Below are 25,160 nucleotides of genomic sequence, written 5' to 3'. Positions count from 1 at the left end.
CTTCAAAGAGCCTGGTTAGTGCTGGTGACTTGTGCTTTCTCTAAAGGCCCTTTTAAATTTGCTGAGCTGAGAACAGGTTTTTTTGGCCATTGGAAAGTTGTATGGTAATTTGAGGTGGTAGGCATTGGATCCCAGCTTTGCTCACAAACTGAATGACCTTGGGAAAGCTATTTCATGACTCCATTCCTCAGATGAGGATGATAGTAGTAGTGCCTCCGCACTGGGCTCCTATGAGAGTTGAATGAGGTGGTCCACGTGGGGGGGCACTTGGTATCACTAATAAAAATACTAGGAAGGACGTGGGTTTGCACTGCACTTGGGTGTGCCTCCGTGAATGCCCTGGAATCACAGACTCATTTGCCTGTATTGGTCATACGACGATTGCCTGGGTACAAATAACGGAGTGTAAGTGAAGGGGAACTTCCCTCCCTGGGTCATTCTGGATGTGATCCAAGCAGTGAAGACCACTTTGGAACGTTCTCAGGAGATATCCTAATTCTGTTCCTAGATTCCCTCCAGGTGATTCTTGCACATTGATCATAACCAGATTTGGTTTTGATAAAAGAGGAGGACATGGTCTGTTCGGGCCTATATTATGATTATTCAGTGAGTTCGAATGATGATCTGTAGTTTGAGGATTCTGGAAGAAAAGCATTGAAGGTCATATCCCAAATATGGTCTTCCTCTTTTGTTCTCATTTCATTAATTCAGAATTTTTCATCATTTGGATGGGGGTCTCCATTAACTGACTTTTGAATTATCCATTTGAAAATCTTTGCCTAAGAATAAAAATAACAAACAAATTGGCTGAGAGATTGTTGGAAAGGAAAGACTTGCTTCAAGTTCCCTTAGAAACAAGTATTTACAGGCAGTGGGTTACAAATAACTTTTCTGCTTCCTGAGGTAGTTTTTCGTGATAGCTCTAGCAGGTAACATGTGATTGGTCACGTTTGAAATAATAAAATTTCATTTATTTAGGAAACATTTGGTAATTTGGGCTTTTTTCTTGTTAAATCATTTTAAGTAAGTGGCACTGAAGTTTTTACCAGCACCTAATTTAAGGTACTTTTACTGTTGTTACCACCTTTTCTAGCACATTTTAAAGCAATATTTACCATAGGATCTAAAAGGTAGCCATAGTTAATAGGTGTTGATTTCCAACTGTGTGCCAAGCCCTGTTTTAAGTGCTTCACGGTTCTCCCAACAACCCTGTGAGGCACAAGCTAATATTGCTCCTATTTGAAAGGTTAGGAAACTGAGGAACCGAATGACTGAGGGGCTTGCCCCAGGTTACCTAGCTAACAAGTGGTAACACCAGGATTTGAATTCAGGTAGTCTGGCTCTGAGAGCCGGTGCTTGAAACACCTAGCAGGCATGGGGGGGACCCTTGAGCAGGGCCAGGACTGGGGTGAGGCCAGAGAGGTGGCTACGGCACCCTCAGGACGATGCAAATGCCCAGTGGTCACTCCTACCAGCACTAGCAGTTGAGCAGAGATTATTGTTGTCAAAATGCAGGATTGGGGCTTCCCTGGTGGCACAGTGGTTAAGAATCCGCCTGCCAATGCAGGGGACACGGGTTCGAGCCCTGGTCTGGGAAGATCCCACAGGCCGTGGAGCAACTAAGCCCATGCGCCACAACTGCTGAGCCTGCGCTCTAGAGCCCATGAGCCAGAACTACTGAGGCTGCCCACCACAACTACTGAAGCCTGCGCGCCTAGAGCCCGTGCTCCGCAACAAGAGAAGCCACTGCAGTGAGAAGCCCGCGCACTGCCACGAAGAGTAGCCCTCGCTCGCTGCAACTAGAGAAAGCCCACGCACAGCAAGGAAGACCCAACACAGCCAAAAATAAATAAATGAATACATAAATTTATATTAAAAAAAGATGCAGGATTGTAAGGCTAATTGAAGTCACTGGAGAGGCTCTTCTATCCCAGTAAACACCTCCCCATTACCCCCAGTAATTCGTGCCTCTCACAAAGCCCTTGCCAATCTTGACTCGCCAGTCTGTGGCACCATAGTGAACTTGGCACGTGCTTTCTAAATTTTACCTTATGAAACAGAGAAGTTGCATCCAGTATGTGTTTGTTGCTAATTAGCTATTGAAAACCCAGAGCATGTTTGCTTTGTCCGTTGTACCTGAAGAAGGATTTGTTGGTTTTCATGGTTGTAAAGCGAATTTTCTCTTCTCTCTTGAGCTGGAGTACTTCTCATTCAAAAGGAGCAATCACTGCTCTTCAGTGAGTGTATGTGATGGCAGGGAAACCACCTTGGGGAGGGTGTGGGTCTGGGACGTGGTGGGAAGCTTCGCTTGAGGACACATCCTGCCACCTCCTTGGAGAGGATCTGCACTTTGGAACAAGGTGTTGGGAGATGCCTGAGCGGCTCCTTGCCTCGGAAACACAACGAGACAGGCCAGCATCTGAGCAGTGTGGTCACATCGTCGCTCCTGTCCCCTCATGTCTTGTCTGCAGCCAGTGACTGAGAGAGACTGCCAAGGGCACATGCTAATTTTCCAGTCATTTGGTCAAGTCACATCTCACATACCGCGAGACCCCGGTGCCTGTGTTTACTGAATTAAAATTTCTGCTCAGCCATAAACTAATGAACAGACAGTTCTCTCTCTCTCTCTTCTTTTAAAGAATTTATTGTATTCTCAAGGAGGAAAGGCAAAGCCTCTTTTGTGTTGATTTGCCACCCTTCCATCCCTTTCTACTAATTCTCATCATACAGTAATTAGTCATGCTGAATCGCTAAATGAAACTGTAGATTAGATTGCTTTAAGAATTGGCATTCAGCTTCAGATAAAGCTCATGCAATTTCACTAAAGACCCTTGAGCCGGGTGGGAAGTATAGAGACGCCAGCACTGTTTGGCCTTTTGGGGGAGTTCTAGGTTTTTAACATGAACTAAGACAGTCTATTAGGGTGCTTCAGGCTTTTCAGAGATTACTCCCTGGACAACGTTTTCTCTCTGCATTTACCCAGGCACCTGGATTTAGGGGAGGCCAGCTACCTCTCCATGGCCCTCCTGCTCTAAATACTGTTGAGTTGAATGCCGATGGGCTCCTCTGTCCCTTCAACCCTAGAGGTGGGAAAGCTTCCCACTATGGTCCGTCTCCATGCCTCACTGCCTCTTGTGCGTCCCTTTAACCTGCCCGTATGTCTCTACATCATCCCATGAATTCTTTTTACTTGACACGACTCCAACTGAGACATAAGTATACTAAATTCTTTAATACATGATCTTGTTTTATCTTAGATCAAGTCTATACAAAATTCAATAAGTATTAATTGTTAATTATAGGTCAGACATGAGCCAGGCATTGGGGGGATTACCACAGTTATCAAAACAGACACCATCTTTGACCTCCTGGGCTACGGTTATACAGTTACGGTGTCTGTAATGTTGACACTGTTATCATGCATACTTTACACACGAGGAAAAAAAGGCTTGGAAAGTTAAGTAACTTGTGCAAGGTCACACAAATAAGATCTCTCTGCCTAGGAAATCCATGCTTTTGGCCCTGACTCTCTAAGGACAGTGCTTTTTTTGTCTCTTGTGGGAGCCTCGGCTGCCTGCTCCGAGATAGTCATCAGACCTCTGCTCTTCACCTTGGTGGCGCTAATTCTTTTTGACCCAGTGTAAACTGGTGAAAGCTATCCCAGGCCTTGGTACCTTGGTACCTATTTTCTCTTTTCCTTTTATTATTTTTCCCCTCTACTTTTCCTCTGGTTCCCTTTCCACCCAACACAAACACACACAAATATGCTTTATCCTTTCTTTAATTTTCACAATTAAACTTTAAATTTACAATTGGTTGGGTGGAATATGTTCATTGAAGTGGGATGGTGTGTGTGTCTGAATGAGAGAGAGAGAGAGAGAGAGAGAAAGCAAGAGAGAGACACCATCAAGGAAAGACTTAATTCACACACACACACACATACACACACATACACATATATACACATACACTTGTGGAATAGGAATATTGCATATGTTAAGCCTTGTTTGAATAAATGGGAAGTTAATCCCAGTACATATACCATTTTTACCATTATCCCCTCCCCATTAATGCTCACTTGGCATTAATGCTCCTTTAAAGAAAGACTTTCCATATTGTATTTTTTTGCTTTTTGTTTTTACTCCCTTATAAATAGCAAAAAGTTTTGCTGAGAAAAAGTTATTACAAATCCCAAAAGGTTGGTGTTCCATTCTGAGCTCCAAGATAGAAGGATTGAGTGGATTTCAAACTTGGCAAAATTTCTGACTTGGCAAATGCTTCCATCCTTATTTATGACAGCTTGGAGACTTCCATTTTCCAGGGCTTATAAACGATGCTGCTGATTTTGTCTCCCTTTTCTGTTTTGCTGTGAATTATGAAGTAACCAGCCTGAAGCCTTCCTTTTAACGTTAACCCTCTTAGCATCATAAGTGTGTGTGTGTGTGTGTGTCTTACTGTGTTCTTTCTTTTCTTGGTTGTAAGGCACATTTTGCATTTTCACACAGGCAGTGAACTTCCCTTTTTCTGCCTTTCCACAAAACGACAGTCGGAAAGGTTGAGGTCTGGGGTGTGGACAGCAATTTTCTAAAGGACTGTACATCTCGTCCCCAAATGGCAATTTAACAGCTGGGACTCTAGAGCAAGACAGGTAATCTGGAAAGTCTCAGGAAGTTTTTCCCAGAGGTGTGAACTCATCTTTTGGGGATCTCCCTGCCCATTTTCTCAGTAGAAAAGTGTCAAAACGGAGGAACTACTGAGAAGCTGTCTCCTCCTCCTTTTTCTTTTTCTCTCGACTCCATACCCAGTTCCTTGAAGCCCACTCATCTTAAGCTCATTTTGTAAGTACTTCCTTCTTTGGATTCCTGTTACCTCACAGAACTCGGGAGCCTCTTATTATTAGGTAGAGCTGACAGATTTTTCGGAATACAGGCAGGAGGAATTTTCAAATGCAGAATGTGTCCTTAGAGAAGCGGGCGCCAAGAGGGGATTAAAGCTGCAAGGATTTTTAATCAGGAGAAACTCTTGCATGAGAAAATGGAGAAGGAACTGGAGAAGACAGCAGAGCATCAGAGTGCAGTGCAAGCATGGCCACGGGGGACGGGGGGAGAGAAGAAAGGCTGGGTCAAGCATCCCAGACTGCCATTCAATCTGAGGAAGTGTGGGCAGAGCTATTAGGGGTAGATCTGGGTGATTTGGGGCTTCTGGGAGTCTGTGAGCCAGAGTGGGCCATCAGAGGTGTCCCTGGTCTCCTGGGATGCGTCTGCCTTAGAATTTCTGACCACACTCAGTCATTGGTGCTGGAGCAGCCCATGGGGGCACGGACTCTGCAAACGAGGGGGTGGATTTCAGAGCACAGATGGATTTCAGGGTGTGGCTTGATCAATCATGCTCCCTGAAGTTGAGGGTCCACAGAGTGCTCTCATACAATAGGACCAGTATTATCTGAGCTCCACTTAAGCAATGTACTGGATAATTTCTGCTCCCCCACTCTCTGTAAATCATACTGCCCATCTGACAGTGCCCTGAACACTCCTGCTTGGACCATTGGGTTCCAGTATTCAAGGGAACCGTTACTTCCTTAAATGACCTCCTACCAGTTACACTGGTTTAAAGGGCTTCAGCTATAATCAGTTTTTTTTTTTTTTTTTTAACTACACAGACTGGGCAAGTCAACATTTTGAAATTTTTGAAAAGTTTAAAATGCAGCCATCCTTTTATTTATGGCAACATGAAGCAACATCTGAAACTAAGACCTGCTTTTGTTTTTCTCGTCTATCTCCCCAAACCACCAGTGATTCGATTTCATTTCAATTTGTGTTCCCTGTCAAACAAATGTTCTGTTGTGGCAGCTCTCCTCATCGATTCAGCTTCTTTCGGAAGAGTGTTTATGGAAGTGTACATCAGTACCTTGCCAGGCATGAGGAAAGAGCTGGAGAGGAAAAGACAGAGGCGTCCTCTTACACAATTCTTCACCCCTGCTCTCCGGCAGCCTGGAGTTGAATCATTTTCAAGAAAAATCCTTATTCGGATTCAGCAGACTTTACTGAGTGCTTTCTATGGGGCTGCACCATAGGTTGCCAACTCCACTGACTCCGGAGACCAGAAGGGTCATGGGAATGAGTAGGTGGGCCAGCGGGGATTGGCCCCGTGCATGGGCACAGCTGCCCTCCGCCCCAGCCAATGTTGCTGTGCAGCAATGCAGGCTCAGGGTAGCCAGATCTTCTGATCTTTCAAGGCAAGGGGAGATCTGGGGTTTTGTGTGAAATCTCCCAGTTTTTAAATGTTGGCAAGGCCCTTCACATTTTTTACAGTCTCCGCGAGCCAAACAAAACACGTCTTTTTGCCAGATTTTGCCTCTTGTGACCCTTGTACTGGATGTTCAGCGTGCTGCCTTTAGGGTACGTTCCTCCGTAATGGCCTAGAGCAGACACTGGTCTTTTGGTCGAGCTTCCTGGAGGCTGACTCTGCCCTGAGGATGCCCTTGGGAGTGACGGGTGAAGGGGGTGTCCCAGGGATGCCTGGGGGAGGAGTGGGGAAGGCAGGACAGGGCAGGGGCCTCACAGGAGAATGGTTTCAGACAAAGCCCGGTGGAGGGGGAAACCCTGAGTGTAAGTTGCCCCCCAGAGATTTGGTACTTGGGTTTTCGTATTCGTGTACCCACAGATCATTGGCTGAGGGTCCCAACAGGCAAAAGTGGGCTTCAGTAGCTCAAGGGCAGTCCTCCAGCAAAGAGATGCAGGCGCTGGCTGCTGCCCGGGCTGGGTGCACAAGAGCAGGGGCCCCAGGGGCCCCAGCACATCCCACCACCGAGAGCTGTGACCTTGCCAAGCCCATAGGTAATAAGAATCACAGGTCAAGTCAGAATTTGAACCTCGATCTTCTGACACCAGTCCAGTCCCCTGCTTATTGACACTTTTTCCAGAAAGAGATCAGGGTGCAGAGTTTGGATTATCTTAGATCCTGACTACTTGGTGTGTTGACTCCAGACTCCTAGCTGGTCTCATCCTCTTGGGTTGCCTGGAGGGAGGACAGCGTGGCTCTTTGGAGAAGGCGGGGGGCAGGTCGATAGAAACTAGGAAGGTGCTGTAAGCCAGCAACTTCCTAGTCAGAACTGAGAGGGCTCCTGCGAGCCGGAAGCTTGGAGCTCCCAGCTCCAAGTTTTCCTCACTGAGTTTGGTGGTTCATATCTGAGATGCCGACAGTGTTTGGGGTGCTCTGTGCCCCAGTGCTGAGCTCTGGGCTTACAAGACACATCTTGCCTGATTCAAACCTAGAGTGTCCTATTTCCTTTGGAGAGCTGAAAATTCTTCATGTGTTTAATTTAAAGATATACCCTCTAAACTCCAACCAGTTCGCCTTGCAGGGAATCCATTGGAGGCAGGCAAAAAGGTAGAAGCTACAGCACCATCTGCTAACCAGACATCTCTGGAGTGTGAGGGACCCAGAGGCAAAAAAATCAGATTTTTTTTTTTTTTTGCCGTACGCGGGCCTCTCACTGTAGTGGCCTCTCCCATTGCGGAGCACAGGCTCCGGACGCGCAGGCTCAGCGGCCATGGCTCACGGGCCCAGCCGCTCTGCGGCATGTGGGATCTTCCCGGACCGGGGCACGAACCCGTGTCCCCTGCATCGGCAGGCGGACTCTCAACAACTGCGCCACCAGGGAAGCCCCAGATTTTTTTTTTTTTAACGGAATTCACCATGTTGGCCCCTGCAGCCCTTGCCCTGTGTCCTCTGCTGTGGTTAACGGCTCACTCCTCCCTCCAAACCTCCGGGTGAGCCAGGATGGCTTCCTCGCCCTCACCTCTTGAAGGCCGTCCTGAAGTCAAGTCAGGTCTTGCTCCCCAATCTTTCACACCTGCCCTGTGTTTCCCACTCCCATCCCCCCTGCCTTCCCTCAGGCCCTTCATATTTGAGAGGAGCAAACGGGTGTTCTTGTCCCCTTGCTTCTATCCCCAAGTCCGAAATTTTCCTCCCAAGATACAGACTTGCGTTGGTTGGGCCTGTACTCATATACCTCTGGCAACTGACACAGCTAAGCGGATCATGTCCAAGCTCCTCAAAAGGGCATTTTCCGTCCCGCCTGTCTTTGTAGCCACGTCATCCCCATCTATCACCTCTATTCCTCTTTCCCAAGGCACTCACGCCACCTGGTTTGACCCTCCTCCTCTCACCACCTGTACATTCAGCTGTCAGAGTCCTGCCACTTACTGACTGGGTGACCTTGAACTTGGCATGCCCTTCTCAGTCTCAGATTTCCCCTCAAGAAAATGATGGGGGCAGAGGTTGAGCTTGTGGGGTAACTTGGATAATTACATGGGAAACTTATGGCAGGTCAGTAAGACAGCATGTGACATGTTGTAGGTGCTCAGTAGATAATAGCATTGTCACGATGATTATCCTTACTTTTGTCCTTTTTCAAGACCCAGCTCAATCCTCGCCTTTCTCCCAGAAGCTTCCCCAGAATGGCTCACACAGAATTCACACCTTCTTTCCTATCCTCCCGTAGTAGCATTGCTCCATATTTGATCCTCTGGTGAGGAGAGCCTCGGTCCTCTCTTGCTGCTTTATATTGAATTTGAGATTCTTGACAGAGGTACTCACTGTACTTGCAAAGAAGCAAAGGAAGTATATATAATTCTCAGTTGAGTTCACTTTTGTAGAGATTCGAGCTGGTTTTTGGATACAGCTGCGTAAGGCCTCAGGCTGAAAGGCTTGTTCAGAAATAGGGAGATTCTGAAGTAAAGAAGATCAGTAAATTTTTAGGATCTGGAATGCAGCCTAATCCTCACCGTGAACAGTACAGACACAGTTTTCTGGGGAGCGTCTCCATTCCGTGGACCAGGAATATTTTATTTTAATGTATTAGTTTCCTAGGGCTGCTGTAACAAATGACCACACGCTCGGTGGCTTCCAACAACAGTATTCTGTCATCATTGTGGAGGCCAGAAGTCTGAAGTTGAGGTGTTGGCAGGGTTGGTTCGTCCTAGCAGATCTGACAGAAGGGTGGTCCCATGCCTCTTTGCCAGCTTCTGGTGGCTGCTGATACTTCCGGGAGCTCCTTGGCTTGTAGACACATCACTCCAGTCTCTGCCTCTGTCTTTACATCGCCGTCTTCTCCCTGCATCTCTGTCTTCTCTTCCTCTTAAAGGATAATGGTCACTGGATTAAGAGCCCACCCTCAATCCAGGATGATGGCATCTTGAGCTCCTTAATTACATCTGCAAAGACTTTTTTCCACATAAGATCACCTTCCCAGGTTCTAGGGATTAGAATTGAAAATATCTTTTTGGAGGCCACTATTGAACCCACTCCCCTTGAGAACAGAGTTTAGCTCAGAGGTTGGTAGCATACTGGATTGCACACAGTGGGGCTGCCAAGCAGATCTAAGCTCAAATCCCTGTTCTGCCCGTGCTGCGGACCCAAGTCTCAGCTTCCTTTTCTACAAAATAGGGACAATAATTTCTAACACACAGGTCGAGGTTTAGTTAAGTATGTATATACCTGGCACATAACAGATTCACAATGTATTTCTTGTCTGTAGTGGTTCCCACTACTTATTCATTCATTTAATAAAAATTTAAATCTCTGCCTATCAAGGCGAAAGAGACATATCACATGGCCACTAGCACTTAGAAATGGTTCAGTGTTTGTTGAATGAATAAGTGAATGCTCAGATCTGAAGCCTGTCAGTGATGCTTGCTCTGTTCCAAGCACTGGAAGAGGTTCTGGCAAGTCTCTTAGGCCTGCTTTCTGCCTGCAGGATGAACGTTGATGCCAACTCTCTAAGGGAAGCTTGTTTTTGGATGATTTAAGTCCTTAAAGAATATTATTTGCATTGTCATTTTGCTTCAGTGGCCCGCACATGAGGCCATGAGAATGGGTTCCATGGGGAATTCATGTCATGAGGCAACATGGAGTGTCCCAACTAAACAAAATCTTACAGTGCAAAGTGGAAAACTCAAATGCCTTTAGGGGCCAGGCAGGTAACAGTGTGGGTGGGGAATCACCCGGAGAGTACATGTCTTATATAAAGAGGGCAGCTGCTGCTCTTATCCATTCAAACATAGTTGTGTACCTTCTACATCTACTACATGCCCTGCACTGTTCTTGGTGCTCAGGCCACAGGACTGGACAAGGCGAAGCTCTGTCCTCATGGAGTTTATGCTCTCTGAACCCATCTCCTCTCACCAGCCACACAGGAATCCAGGCCTGTTGCTGCCAGATAATCTGCTTTTTAAAGAGAAGAAGCCAGAATGTTATGTCAAATCTCCTGATTTTTAAATGTTGGCAAACACTGTACATTTTTAAAAGAACACTGTGCAGGCCAGAAAGAACTTCTCTCTGCACTCAATTTGGCCTCAGGCTGCCAACTTGTGACCCTTGGAGTGGAATCTCCTGACCTTTAAGTTAAGAAGCATTTTTCTAGTGTCTGATTTTAAGCTAACTCTCATTTTTCCTGACCTCAGTGGAAGTTGCTAATGCTTTATTGCTTGTTGTCTGTGTCCTCCTGGATTGAATGATTCTTCGGTGCTTCATCCCTGTATTTCCAGGTGAGCTAACCTCCGTCTATCAGCTTTTCCTTTCTAATGACATCTCCAAATCTTTGCTTTTTTGAGTTCTCTCAAGCTCGTAGAAAGCTCTGAGCACTGTCATCTGCCCTGAGCATTTCTTCTCTGGAGGGTCAGAATCTACCCCAAACTCTTCACTAAAATGCTTATGGATTAGTCTGCGTCTAAGCCTCTCTTTCTGACTCTGCCATCCCAATTTTCACAGCCTCTGAGTTGCACTGACTCCCAACCTTAGGTGTGATATTAATTTCTCTCAGAGGGACATGGGTTTAATAGATTTTTTAAATTAACATTTTGTAAAATTGGAGCTGTCATGCTTTATGGCAGACTGATACAAATGTCTGTAATTACATTTTTGGCACTACATCTTGGGAATAGTCTAGAAATGTTTGTTTTAACCCCTTCCTAAAGTGTTCTGATTTATGGGCAGGCCTCTATGTACACCTCTAACAGGCCCAGTTGTCATGACAACCCAGAACATCATTTGTCAAAAAGCTATAACTTCAGTCTATGTTGAAGCGAAAAATTTATCTTTTAGGATTTATTCTCATGACAGGGAAATTTTGCATTTCCATAGATCTGCTTCTTCTCCTTAATTCTGCTTGTCGTTAGAGACATTCAGGCTGCAGACGACTTTCTAGAGAATAAGACAAATTTCTCACCTTCCATCCTCCCCTCCAAACAGATGAATTCTCTTATCCATTCCAAAGAGGACTCAAATGGACTCATTAGTAACCCCAACAATAAAAGGAGAATTATCCCTCTTTTATCTCTCACTCAATATGTTTTTGTTTCTTTAAAAAAAATGAAATTTTTTTATTGTTGACTTTTGTTTTTGCCTAGTAAAGTTCAAAGAAAGGGGAGGAAGAAAATGTCAGTCTCTTCTACAAGCTGCAGTAGGGTGAGATGTTGTTACATTTACTTGTATCACCTGTGATTCAGGGAGTGTGGACTCATTGCCCATTATAGGGTCCTGGCAAATACATAAATCAGTGCAGTGGGCTCCTGGCCACATTGCATGCCCTGTCTACAGGGTGTCACTTCTTCATTTCTGCTGACAGAATATAGATCATTCTGCAGCGTTGTCCATTTCATTTTTTTTTTTAAAGAGAAGCCAGGAATCAGTATTTTTGCATGAAATTTCCTGATTTTAAAACGTTGGCAGATCATGTATAGATTTTTCTGAACAATGTAATAGTCAAACAAAGCACATCTGAGGGCAAGTTTACTCCACGGGCTCCTGGATGCCATTTCTACCGTACACCATGCTCCTCAATAGTTTAGGATGGCTTTGCTTCTTCCAAATTGAACAATTAAAATAATTTTGCTCTCTTATTCTTCTTGGGATCTGATTTGTTAAATCATCTTCTTGTTGGCCTCACTGGATTGGGTAGCTGTCAGGCTCCAGATCAAGTGTGAGAGGAGGCTGTGATGGGGGCGCATCTCAAAGACCCACACTCGCTCCTCTCTGACGTTCCAAGGTGGATGGTGGGGTCCATCCGACGCCTTCTGGGACTGCTCATGGATTTTTGACTCTGTTTTTGCCTCTGATGGATGAGGCAGTTTAATCCTCTTCACTAAGCTCCATGTTTTTCTTTTGTACTGGGAACTCCTGGATGGCCATTACCTTTCCACAAGAGATAGCAAGGATTTTTTTCCCCCTCACTGAATTTGAAGGTGTGTTGTTTCTCATCTATCAGTGCATGAGAACACTAGTCATTCTTGGGAATATGCCATCAAAAACATCTCGGGGCAGAGCTGCTCTGGGCTACTCCAGAATAGGAGTGGTTTCGATCCCTCCACCACCCCAACTGTAGACACTCCTCACCAAGCCTGCTTGCAGTTGGATTTAAGGCATTATGAGATTCATGTAAGTTATGCTGAATATGGAAACACTCAGTGGCTCTGGCAGTAGGAGCGGGTTAGGAGATGTTTTTTCATTCAGACCCCACGGTTGTCTGCTTTTCCCACCTTTCCCAGCCCCCTCCTGGGGTCACACTCTCTTGGATCAAGCCTTCCTGAGAGAGAGCCCCTGCCAGTTGTGGTGACCATCGCGTCTGTGTAGTGTTCTACACCTGGAAGGCTCTCCACCACCTCATCTCATCTAAACCAGGCAGGGTTTATGAGTCTTCATGAATGGTTGGTTAGAAAGGTGGTGGAGACGATCTGCAAATAAGTAGCTCTTAGAAGCTGGAACAAGCTACGCTCCTTATTACTCCCTTTTCTCCCTCTCATGCTTTACTGAGTGGCCTGAGGGTGTGTGTGTGTGTTGGGGTGTGTATGTGTGTTGTTTTGTTTTCATCTTTCTTTGAACTGTTCTTAGCCTATGAGAGAGAAAGATCATGTGATAAATAAGGTAGGTTATTGCGCAAATATGCTTTACCCCATTTCAGGTAGGAGCAGTTTAATCTCTAAAGCTTTTCTCAACATCACATAAAATGTTTTGAAATTTCTATACAATGAATGAACTAATTCTGGTGTCCATATTCTATGTTATGTCCTTTCCCAAGTGATTTTTAAAATTATAATGGTACTGTGTTTTTATTTATTTTTTGGAAAATTTATTTTATTTATTTATTTATTGGCTGTGTTGGGTCTTCGTTGCTGCACGTGGGCTTTCTCTAGTTGCAGTGAGCGGGGGCTGCACTTCGTTGTGGTGCACAGGCTTCCCATTGCGGTGGCTTCTCTTGTTGCAGAGTATGGGCTCTAGGCGCGCGGGCTTCAGTAGTTGTGGCACACGGGCTCACTGGTTGTGGCGCACGGGCTTAGTTGCTTTGGGGCATGTGGGATCTTCCTGGACCAGGCCTCGAACCCATGTCCCCTGCATTGGCAGGCGGATTCTTAACCACTGTGCTACCAGGGAAGCCCACGGTACTGTGTTTTTTTAAAAATTTATAAATTACAAAGAAAGAAGTTCAAGTAGAGCCCTGCCATCCAGAAATATTTTACTTTTTTCCTCAGTACTTTTCTCTCTCTATAATTGTTACAGTATTGAAATAATGCTGTACAGCTGACCTTTGAACAATGTGGGGATCAGGGGCACTGACCCTCTGTGCCAATGAAAATTACCCTCCATATAGTCAGCCTTCCATATTCATGATTCCACATCCCCGGGTTCAGCCAACCGCGAATGTGTAGTACTGTAGTATTTACTATCGTAAAAACTTCGAGTATAAGTGGACTCACGCAGCTCAACTGCATGTTGTTCAAAGGTCAAGCGTATGTAAATATTTTTAAATTTCCTATTATATATACTGAACAGTGTATTATAACGATTTCTTCTTGAAATTAACATTTCTCATAAATAAAACTTTTCATGGATGCATAATATTTCATCCTGTGGGTAAACCATAGTGTATTAATCATTTCCTAGTATTGGGCATTTAAATAATTTCCAATTTCTTTATTAAAAATAACACTTTCATGGGCTTCGTTGTGCCTAAACCATGTCTTTGGGGTTTTTTCCCCTTTCAGATTGATTTCCAGACATAATGTTTCTAAGTCATGACGTTTTAATATTTTTAAGATCCTCATAATATTTTCTTTCTGGAAATATTGGCTAATTTGTAGTCACACCAAAGGTGTACAGGATGCTCACTTCTTACACTATTGTTAGCAATGAGTTTTTCTTTTAATCTTTTCTTTTTTTTAACGTCCTTATTGGAGTATAATTGCTTTACAATGGTGTGTTAGTTTCTGCTTTATAACAAAGTGAATCGGCTATACATATACATATATCCCCATATCTCCTCCCTCTTGCGTCTCCCTCCCACCCTCCCTATCCCACCCCTTTAGGGGGGGACACAAAGCACCGAGTGGATCTCCCTGTGCTATGCGCCTGCTTCCCACTAGCTATATATTTTACATTTGGTAGTGTATATATGTCCATGCCACTCTCTCACTTCGTCCCAGCTTACCCTTCCCTCTCCCCGTGTCCTCAAGTCCATTCTCTACCTCTGTGTCTTTATTCCTGTTCTGCCCCTAGGTTCCTCAGAATCTATTTTTTTTAGATTCCATATATATGAGTTAGCATACGGTATTCATTTTCCTCTTTCTGACTTACATCACTCTGTATGACAGTCTGTATGTCGATCCACCTCACTACAAATAACTCAATTATTTCTTTTTATGGCTGAGTAATATTCCATTGTATATATGTACCACATCTTCTTTATCCATTCATCTGTCGATAGACACTTAGGTTGCTTCCATGGCCTGGTTATTGTAAATGGTGTTGCAATGAACGTTGTGGTACATGACTCTTTTTGAATTATGGTTCCTCAGGGTATATGCCCAGTAGTGGGATTGCTGGGTCGTATGGTAGTTCTATTTTTAGTTTTTTAAGGAACCACCATACTGTCCTCCATAGTGGTTGTATCAATTTACATTCCCACCAACAGTGCAGGAGGGTTCCCTTTTCTCCACACCCTCTCCAGCATTTATTGTTTCTTGATTTTTTGACAACGGCCATTCTGACTGGTGTGAGGTGATACCTCATTGTAGCTTTGATTTGCATTTCTCTAATAATTAGTGATGTTGAGCATCTTTTCATGTGCCGCTTGGCCATCTGTATGTCTTCATTGGTGAAATGTCTATTTAGGTCTTCCACCCATTTTTTAATTGAATTGTTTGTTTGATTGATATTGAGCTCCATGAGCTGTTTGTATATTTTGGAGATTAATCCTTTGTCAGTTGCTTCGTTTGCAAATATTTTCTCCCATTCTGAAGGTTGTCTTTTCATCTTGTTCATGGTTTCATTTGCTGTGCAAAATCTTTTAAGTTTCATTAGGTCCCATTTGTTTATTTTAGTTTTTATTTCCATTTCTCTAGGAGGTGGGTCAAAAAGGATCTTGCTGTGATTTATGTCATAGAGTGTTCTGCCTATGTTTTCCTCTAAGAATTTTATAGTGTCTGGCCTCACATTTAGGTCTTTAATCCATTTTGAGTTTATTTTTGTGTATGGTGTTAGGGAGTGTTCGAATTTCATTCTTTTACGTGTAGCTGTCCAGTTTTCCCAGCACCACTTAATGAAGAGGCAGTATTTTCTCCATTGTATATTCTTGCTTCCTTTATCAAAGATAAGGTAACCATATGTGCGTGGGTTTATCTCTGGGCTTTCTATCCTGTTCCATTGATCTATATTTCTATTTTTATGCTAGTACCATACTGTCTTGATTACTATAGCTTTGTAGTATAGTCTGAAGTCAGGGAGCCTAATTCCTCCAGCTCGTTTTCTTTCTCAAGATTGCTTTGACTATTTGTGGTCTTTTGTGTTTCCATACAAATTGTGAATTTTTTTGTTCTAGTTCTGTGAAAAATGCCATTGGTAGTTTGATAGGGATTGCACTGAATCTGTAGATTACTTTGGGTAGTATAGTCATTTTCACAATGTTGATTCTTCCAATCCAAGAACATGGTATATCTCTCCATCTGTTTGTATCATCTTTAATTTCTATCATCAGTGTCTTATAATTTCTTGCACACATGTCTTTTGTCTCCTTAGGTAAATTTATTCCTAGGTATTTTATTCTTTTTGTTGCAGTGGTAAATGGGAATGTTTCCTTAATTTCTCTTTCAGATTTTTCATCATTAATGTATAGGAATGCAAGAGATTTCTGTGCATTAATTTTGTATCTTGCTACCTTACCAAATTCATTGATTAGCTCTAGTAGTTTTCTGGTAGCATCTTTAGGATTCTCTATGTATAGTATTATGTCATCTGCAAACATTGAGTTTTACTTCTTCTTTTCTGATTTGGATTCCTTTTATTTCTTTTTCTTCTCTGATTGCCATGGCTAAAACTTCCAAAACTATGTTGAATAATAGTGGTGAGAGTGGGCAACCTTGTCTTGTTCCTGATCTTAGTGGAAATGGTTTCAGTTTTTCACCATTGAAGATGATGTTGGCTGTGGGTTTGTCATATATGGCCTTTATTATGTTGAGGTAAGTTCACTCTATGCCTACTTTCTGCAGGGTTTTTATCATAAATGGGTGTTGAATTTTGTCAAAAGCTTTCTCTGCATCTATTGAGATGATCATATGATTTTTCTCCTTCAATTTGTTAATATGGTGTATCACATTGATTGATTTGCATATATTGAAGAATCCTTGCATTCCTGGAATAAACCCCACTTGATCATGGTGTATGATCCTTTTAATGTGCTGTTGGATTCTGTTTGCTAGTATTTTGTTGAGGATTTTTGTGTCTATGTTTATCAGTGATATTGGCATGTAGTTTCCTTTTTTTGTGACATCTTTGTCTGGTTCTGGTATCAGGTTGATGGTGGCCTCATAGAATGATTTTGGGAGTGTTCCTCCTTCTGCTATATTTTGGAAGAGCTTGAGAAGGATAGGTGTTAGCTCTTCTCTAGATGTTTGATAGAATTCGCCTGTGAAGCCATGTGGTCCTGGGCTTTTGTTTGTTGGAAGATTTTTAATCACAGTTTCAATTTCAGTGCTTGCGATTGGGCTGTTTATATTTTCTATTTCTTCCTGGTTCAGTCTCGGAAGGTTGTGCTTTTCTAAGAATTTGTCTGTTTCTTCCAGATTGTCCATTTTATTGGCATATAGTTGCTTGTAGTAATCTCTCATGATCCTTTGTATTTCTGCAGTGTCAGTTGTTACTTCTCCCTTTTCATTTCTAATTCTGTTGATTTGAGTCCTCTCCCTTTTTTTTCTTGATGAGTCTGGCTAATGGTTTATCAATTTTGTTTATCTTCTCAAAGAACCAGCTGTTAGTTTTATTGATCTTTGCTATTGTTTCCTTCATTTCTTTTTCATTTATTTCTGATCTGATCTTTATGATTTCTTTCCTTCTGGTAACTTGGGGTCTTTTTGTCCTTCTTTCTCTAATTGCTTTAGGTGTAAGGTTAGGTTGTTTATTTGAGATGTTTCTTGTTTCTTGAGGTAGGATTGTATTGCTATAAACTTCCCTCTTAGAACTGCTTTTGCTGCATCCCATAGGTTTTGGGTTGTCGTGTTTTCATTGTCATTTGTTTCTAGACATTTTTTGGTTTCCTCTTTGGTTTCTTCATTGATCTCTTGGTTATTTAGTAGTGTATTGTTTAGTCTCCATGTCTTTGTGCTTTTTACAGTTTTTTCCTGTAATTCATTTCTAATCTTATAGCATTGTGGTTGGAAAAGATGCTTGATATGATTTTAATTTTCTTAAATTTACTGAGGCTTTATTTGTGACCCAAGAAGTGATGTATCCTGGAGAATGTTCCATGTGCACTTGAGAAAAGAGTGTATTCTGACACTTTCACATGGAATGTCCTATAAATATCAATTAAATCTATCTGGTCTGTTGTGTCATTTAAAGCTTGTGTTTCTTTATTAGTTTTCTGTCTGGATGATCTAGCCACTGGTGTAAGTGGAGTGTTAAAGTCCCCCACTATTATTGTATTACTGTCGATTTCCCCGTTTATGGCTGTTAGCATTTGCCTTATGTATTGAGGTGGTCCTATGTTGGGTGCATAAATATTTACAATTGTTATATCTTCTTCTTGGATTGATCCCTTGACCATTATGTAGTGTCCTTTTTTGTCTCTTGTAATAGTCTTTATTTTAAAGTCTATTTTGTCTGTTATGAAAATTGCTACTCCAGCTTTCTTTTGATTTCCATTTGCATGGAATATCTTTTTGCATCCCCTCACTTTCAGTCTGTATGTGTCCCTAGGTCTGAAGTGGGTCTCTTGTAGACAGCATATATACGGGTCTTGTTTTTGTATCCATTCAGCCAGTCTGTGTCCTTTGGTTGGAGCATTTAATCCATTTACATTTAAGGTAGTTATCAATATGTATGTTTCTATTACCATTTTCTTAATCGTTTTGGGTTTGTTATTGTAGGTCTTTTCCTTCTCTTGTGTTTCCTGCCTAGAGAAGTTCCTTTAGCATTTGTTTTTTGTTGTTGTTTTTTTTGGGGGGTTAGTGGGCCTCTCACTGTTGTGGCCTCTCCCGTTGCGGAGCACAGGTTCCGGACGCACAGGCTCAGCGGCCATGGCTCACGGGTCCAGCTGCTCCGTGGCATGTGGGATCCTCCTGGACCGGGCACAAACCCATGTCCCCTGCATCGGCAGGCGGACTCTCAACCACTTCGCCACCAGGGACTCTCTAGCATTTGTTTTAAAGCTGATTTGGTGGTACTGAATTCTCTTAGCTTTTGCTTGTCTGAAAAGCTTTTGATTTCTCCATCGAATCTGAATGAGATCCTTGCTGGGTAGAGTAATCTTGGTTGTAGGTTTTTCCCTTTCATCACTTTAAATATGTCCTGCCACTTTCTTCTGCCTTGCAGAGTTTCTGCTGAACTTTGAACTGTTAACCTTATGGGGATTCCCTTGTATGTTTTTTGTTGCTTTTCCCTTGCTGCTTTTAATATTTTTCTTTGTATTTAATTTTTGATAGTTTGATTAATATGTGTTGGCATGTTTCTCCTTGGATCTATCCTGTATGGGACTCTGTGCTGCCTGGACTTGTTTGACTATTTCCTTTCCCATATTAGGGAAGTTTTCAACTAAAATCTCTTCAAATATTTTCTCAGTCCCTTTCTTTCTCTCTTCTTCTTCTGGGACCCCTATAATTCAAATGTTGGTGCATTTAATGTTTTCCCAGAGGTCTCTGAGACTGTCCTCAATTCTTTTCATTCTTTTTTCTTTTTTATGCTATGCAGTAGTTATTTCCACTATCTTATCTTCCAGGTCACTTATCCGTTCTTCTGCCTCAATTATTCTGCTATTGATTCCTTCTAGAGAACTTTTAATTTCATTTATTGTGTTGTTTATCATAATTTGTTTGATGTTTAGTTCTTCTAGGTCCTTGTTAAACGTTTCTTGTATTTTCTCTATTCTATTTCCAAGATTTTGGATCATCTTTACTATGATTACTCTGAATTCTTTTTCAGGTAGACTGCCTATTTCCTTGTCATTTGTTTGGTTTGGTGGGTTTTTACCTTCTTCATCTGCTGTGTATTTCTCTGTCTTCTCATTTTGCTTAACTTACTGTGTTTGGGGTCTCCTTTGCACAGGCTGCAGGTTCGTAGTTCCTGTTGTTTTTGGTGTCTGCCCCCAGTAGGTAAGGTTGGTTCAGTGAGTTGTGTAGACTTCCTGGTGGAGGGGACTGGTGCCTGTGTTCTGGTGGATGACGCTGGATCTTTTCTTTCTGGTGGGCAGGACCGCATCTGGTGGTGTGTTTTGGGGTGTCTGTGAAGTTATTGTGATTTTAGGCAGCCTCTCCGCTAATGGGTGGGGTGGTGTTCCTATCTTGCTAGTTGTTTGGCATAGAGCATCCAGCACTGTAACTTGCTGGTCTTTGAGTGGAGCTGCATCTTAGCATTGACATGGAGATCTCTGGGAGAGCTTTTGCCATTTGATATTACGTGGGGCCAGGAGGTCTCTGGTGGACCAATGTCCTGAACTCAGCTCTCCCACCTCAGAGACTCTGACCTGACAACTGGCCGGAGCACCAAGACCCTGTCAGCCACATGGCTGCACAGGCACAGGGATTTAGGTCATCAAGGCCTTGCTTCTTGACCCCAGAAATGAGGACACTGTCTGATCAGGAAGCTCACTGCTCTGCTAGTGTTGGAGGGTCTCCTGAAGAGGCGGGGCGTGGCTATGGCTCACCACAGGACAAGGACACACTGGCAGCAGTAGTTCTGGGAAGTACTTCTTCTGCCTTGAGTTTTGGTAGTTTTTTTCCCTTATCTTTGCTTTAATGTTTATATGCTGTTTTGTATACATGTCTACCTGTGGTTGAGTGTGTGTGTGTGTGTGTGTGTGTGTGTGTACTCACTGCCAGTAAGAAAGAACAATGTGTCTAGTCTCCCAGAGCCAAGAGAGGTAAACTACCAAGTACTAGGTAATTTAAGTGTTCTGTGTGTGCCAACGCCTGTAATCCTCATAATACTCCTATTAGATAGGATGCTAGTGGTTGATACTATTCATAGTAGATGCTACTACTATCCCCATTTTTCAGAGGTGGAAACTGAGGCCCAAGGCGGCTGCATTGAGTTACCTGAGGTCATAGAGCTATTAAGTGTCACAGCCAGAATTCAATCAGGCTCTCCTGTCTCCAGTCTCCATGCAAACATTCCTGGAGAGCTTTCAACAACTGTAAGGGGAAAAAGGAGGCTTCGGGGCTTAGGCCAGGTGACAGAATGGGTGGTAAGCACAGGCACTCACAGGATGGAAGTAAACTTAGATTCTCACAGGTCTCTGTGAATGGGAGAGTAGGTGTAGGTTCCAGGCTTAAAGGAAGATAAATCTGTAAGAAAGAAAAATATTTGAGTTCAAACAAGAAGGTCTTTTATAGTCTCAGAAAACAAAATTTGTAAATTATTCTTCATGGTAAGATCCAAATCAACTCCAAAATATTCAGAAGTTACATTTGTGGTTGTGTCCAGAAAACATAATTGTTTTAAAAACAGAAAGAGGAGTAAGCATTTTCCTTTCACGCTGATCTTGAGAACATGAATTCAGTGAACATGATCCTCCTGTATTCTCTTGCCACCTCTGCTGCTCTCCCTTTAACTTGAAACGCAGTGGGTTTCCTGGATTCTTAGCTATAGGCTTGAAATGCTATATCAACAATCATGATTTAATTCAGTACACAGTTCATGTGGTGATGCTGGGCATTTTAAAAGGGACACAGAGATATGAGGCATAGCTTCAAGAGGTTTATAATCTCACAGGGAATTTTAAGTTTGCAAAACACATAGAGCAAGGTAGAATAAGATAGATACCATTCAAGAGGTTTAAAGCATGATGGGGATACAGTGAACAGACAGACAGTTTCTTGCTTCATGGAGATCAAGAGAAGGATTCACAGGGAAGCTGGCGTTTCTGCCGGCTCTGGAAAGATGGGTAAGATGTGTAAGAGATGGAGGTGAGGGGGACCTGGGGACACATATCAGGATGGGGGAGATGTGGAAGCAGTGAAAGGCCCAGCTGTGTCATGTGATGAGACACTGTTCTTCAACGTGTTAAAAATATCACATTGTTGTCCACGGCTCCGGCTTCATGGAAGGATGCAGGCGAATTGGCCCCAACCCTTGCTTTTCTTGTTGGGACCATGAAGTGATATGAGTGACTGTTCCAGCCCCCAATAGAGTGCATGCAGACCCCTCACCTCTCTTGGGTCCTGTGAAGGCGAGGCTGGGTGGAGGAGGATTCCTGCAACTGAGGAGCCCACCACCCGCCCGAGATGCAACGAATCAGCTTGTTAAAGTGCCTACACATCGTGGGATGTTGGTTTGGGGCAAGGAGGAATCTTCATGTTTAAAACGTTCCCCGAGGGGTTCTGATACACACTGAAGCTTGAGACCCCTTGTTAGGATCCCTGGAGGGCTTCTAAAAATACTTCTGACCCCCACCAGATGAAGTAAACGCAAGTATCTGGGGATGTGGTCCAGGTACTGGCTGGTCCTAATATGAAGCTTGTGCGTTTAGTGCTTTACGTGAAAAAATGAAAGAGAGGAATTATCACTTCTGTAGATATTAAAGTGAATGTCCAATCCATTTCTTACCCTTGGATTTGGGGGATATATATACTTGTGGTTTTAATAGTGACTTCCATTGATAAACCAAACCCGGTAACCCACTGGGGTTTTAGTGCAATAATTCTCACCTGAGGAACTTTTAAAACTCCATCTGCCCTGGCTACCTCCCAGACCAATTAAATAAGGATTTCTGGGGTACAGAACCTTGGTGTCAATGTCTTTAATATTCCCCAGGTGATCCCAGGGTACAGGGAGTGTTGAGAACCGCATGCAGGTGAAGATGGGCACAGAGGTGTCTCCACTGCTTAGTTCATTTGAGTTTCCCTTCCACTCAGGCAGCTTGGCTACAGTCTGCAGGGCCACTTCTGCCCGTATTATACTGTCATCTCCCTCAAATTCTAGCTTAGGTGTGAGAAGTTGACATTTTCTTATAGAACCTTACAAAATATGGAGGCAGAACCCATCAAGAACCTATCAATAAGGTTGCCAGATTTAGTAAGGAAACACAAGATGCCCAGTTAAATCTGAATTTCAGGTAAATGACAGACGACTTGTTAATTATAATTATGTCCCATGCAATATTTGGGAAATGCTTACACAAGATATTATTTCCTGATTGTCCGAAATGCAAATTTAGCTGGGCATCCTGTATTTATCCAACCTATAGAGGAAATGAAATCAAGTCAAAATAAAATTTTAAATGGCAGGTTTCTGACTTTCCAGTTGATAACAGAACTCCAGGCTAGCAGGCCCTATGGTGCCCTAGTGCTTGCCTCCAGGATAATTAGACTTGAGCCCCAAAGGGTTAGCACTTCCTCACTGAGTGCTAACTTCTGAGCCTCTGTTCACTGAGCATCTTTTCACAGGGTGGGAATGACTTTATATCCCACCTCATGAAGTTAACTCCTAATCACATTTTCCCTTGATTATCAAGGTCAGCCCTTAGCCTGGAGCTTCTAGGAACCCTCGGGTGGCCTATTCATTTTCCGTTTCTTATTTGAGGGAAGTGTTTCATGTGGAGCCAAGATAACACTTGACCTAATCATTCCCGACTCAGGTTACTGGGTCTGTCCACCTGTCAAGCCATCTGGGACTCCAAAAGCCCACCGATTACAGGTAATAAGAAGGATAACTGTAACATTACGTACAAACCATTACTCACGCTCAGCACCAGCTTCACGGGTGTCGGTCTGTGCCTTCACACAAGGCCCCCTGTAGAAGCACTGCATTCTTGGTTTAATACTCTGCTGCCAACATGTTTGAAATTCTTAATAACCTATGAGCAAGGGGTCCCCGTTTCATTTACTATTGGTCACTGCAAATTATGTCACAGGTCCAGCTCATACTACAAAACATAGGCAAAATAGACTAAAGTTAGTGGCCTTCTTGCCCAGGCACTAATTTATATTCCTTGTAGCAGATGTGGACTTAGTTTTCTCTCTTGGGTGAGCACTATTCCTTTGGCAGGGGAAACCTATAACAACTACTTACGCATTTCTTCCCACTGCTCCAGGCATGCCTGTGTTAAGAAAGACTTGCACAATTCAATCCCAGGCATTTTATCTGGGAGCTTGAATTAACCTACATATCTTTTCAAGAGTAGATATCTTTTAGGATGGCATTTAGTAGCTGTCACCATTCATCAATCAGCGATTATTGAGTACCTTGCCCTGTGCAAGGCACCTTTCCTCGCTTGCCCCATCATCATTATCAATCATCACAGCACACGTATTCAGTGTTCATCTGTGCATGACCTGGCACTGCCAGATGGAGTGTGCTAAGCTATTTTCTGTCAGTGAAACTATCCTGGCTTTGAAAGACAGCCATTGTTGCCTTTGGAACAGTGAGTTTCTCCACATCAAAAAAGAGTGTGTCTTTCAGGTGCCAGAACCATGGGATAACTTTGCTGGCGTTTGCCACTGTGAGATTCAGATAGAGATAACAATTAACCTACAAAAATCCGAAGATGATGCATTAGGTTGGCTACACATCAAAGCTGTCCTCCCCCCACATCCGTTGTGATCATCCTGTTGTAAAATCCTACAAAATCATTCCTCTTTCCATCAGTGCTGAAGATAGCCGTGTGGGAATGGCACATAAGGTTGACCTGGGGAAGCCAGCTGGTGGGAAGCGATTCAGAAATCATGTATGTGAAAGTACTTTGAAAAATATAATGTGCGAAAGTAATGTAAGTCATTGTTCTTCCTATTCATGGCTTATAGAACCTGTTTGGGGCAGTTTCGGAATCTCCCCTGCAGTGCTAGCAAATCCTAATCTAACATACAACTCAAAACAATTGACAAGATGAAACAGCTCCAGAAACATAAGAGGCCCTTGTGGTTGAAGTGTAAGACAAGATTTAATGTCTCATGCCGTGTGCCAAGGCAGAACGCTGGATCCCATCACATCTTGGGGCCATCCTTGAGCAGAAAGCTCAGAGAAACAGAGCTCCTTACCAACTGAGCAAACACCATAGTTCTGTTCTTTGCCAGAACGTTTTGAGTTAGCCTTACGGTGGAAGTAAATTTATTAAAATGTGCCGACAGCTTTTGAGCATTTTATTAATAAAACAGCTACTTTGCAGATATGTAAGGCCAAACATGTTGATATGAGGCAGAAAAGCATCTCTAGGTATACAGAAATGTACAAGTCAAGGGCAGCCCTTGCTATGGTCTGTCCTGCCCATTTTTCCCACAGTTGGTTAGAAAACGATGGCTCTGTTGATATTTTTATCCAAGGGAAGGAGCCCTTCAGGGAACTGAAATATCTTGGATCAAGGAACATGCTCTTGGATTGAATTAATTTGAGCAGAATGATTATCAGGAACCCACCAGGGACTTGGAAGCATGTGAATTACTGTGGGAAACAGTGTGATGGGCAAGACAAGTCAGTGCCTTCAAGGGACCTGCGTTCTTTTTTTTTTTTTTTTTCTGAGAAAGCCATTATTTTATTTTTTAAATTTTTATTGAAATATAGTTGATTTATAATGTTGTGTTCGTTTCCGGTGTACAGCAAACTGATTCAGTTATACGCATATATATAAAAATATGTATATTCTTTTTCAGATTCTTTTCCATTATAGATTATTACAAGGTATC

The 25,160-nt window shown here is 43.0% G+C and overlaps 1 protein-coding gene across 7 annotated transcripts in view; it reads left to right on the top strand.

Moving 5' to 3' along the window:
- The window catches only part of NTRK2 (neurotrophic receptor tyrosine kinase 2), a 385,135-nt gene that overhangs the window by 160,556 nt on the left and 199,419 nt on the right, over positions 1-25,160 (top strand). The gene's annotated exons all lie outside the window — the stretch shown is intronic.

The sequence above is a fragment of the Tursiops truncatus genome, chromosome 6 (assembly GCF_011762595.2).
Source record: "Tursiops truncatus isolate mTurTru1 chromosome 6, mTurTru1.mat.Y, whole genome shotgun sequence".
Lineage (NCBI taxonomy): Eukaryota > Metazoa > Chordata > Mammalia > Artiodactyla > Delphinidae > Tursiops > Tursiops truncatus.
Note: the sequence above shows the minus strand (reverse complement) of the source record. Positions and strands in the feature narration are given on the sequence as shown.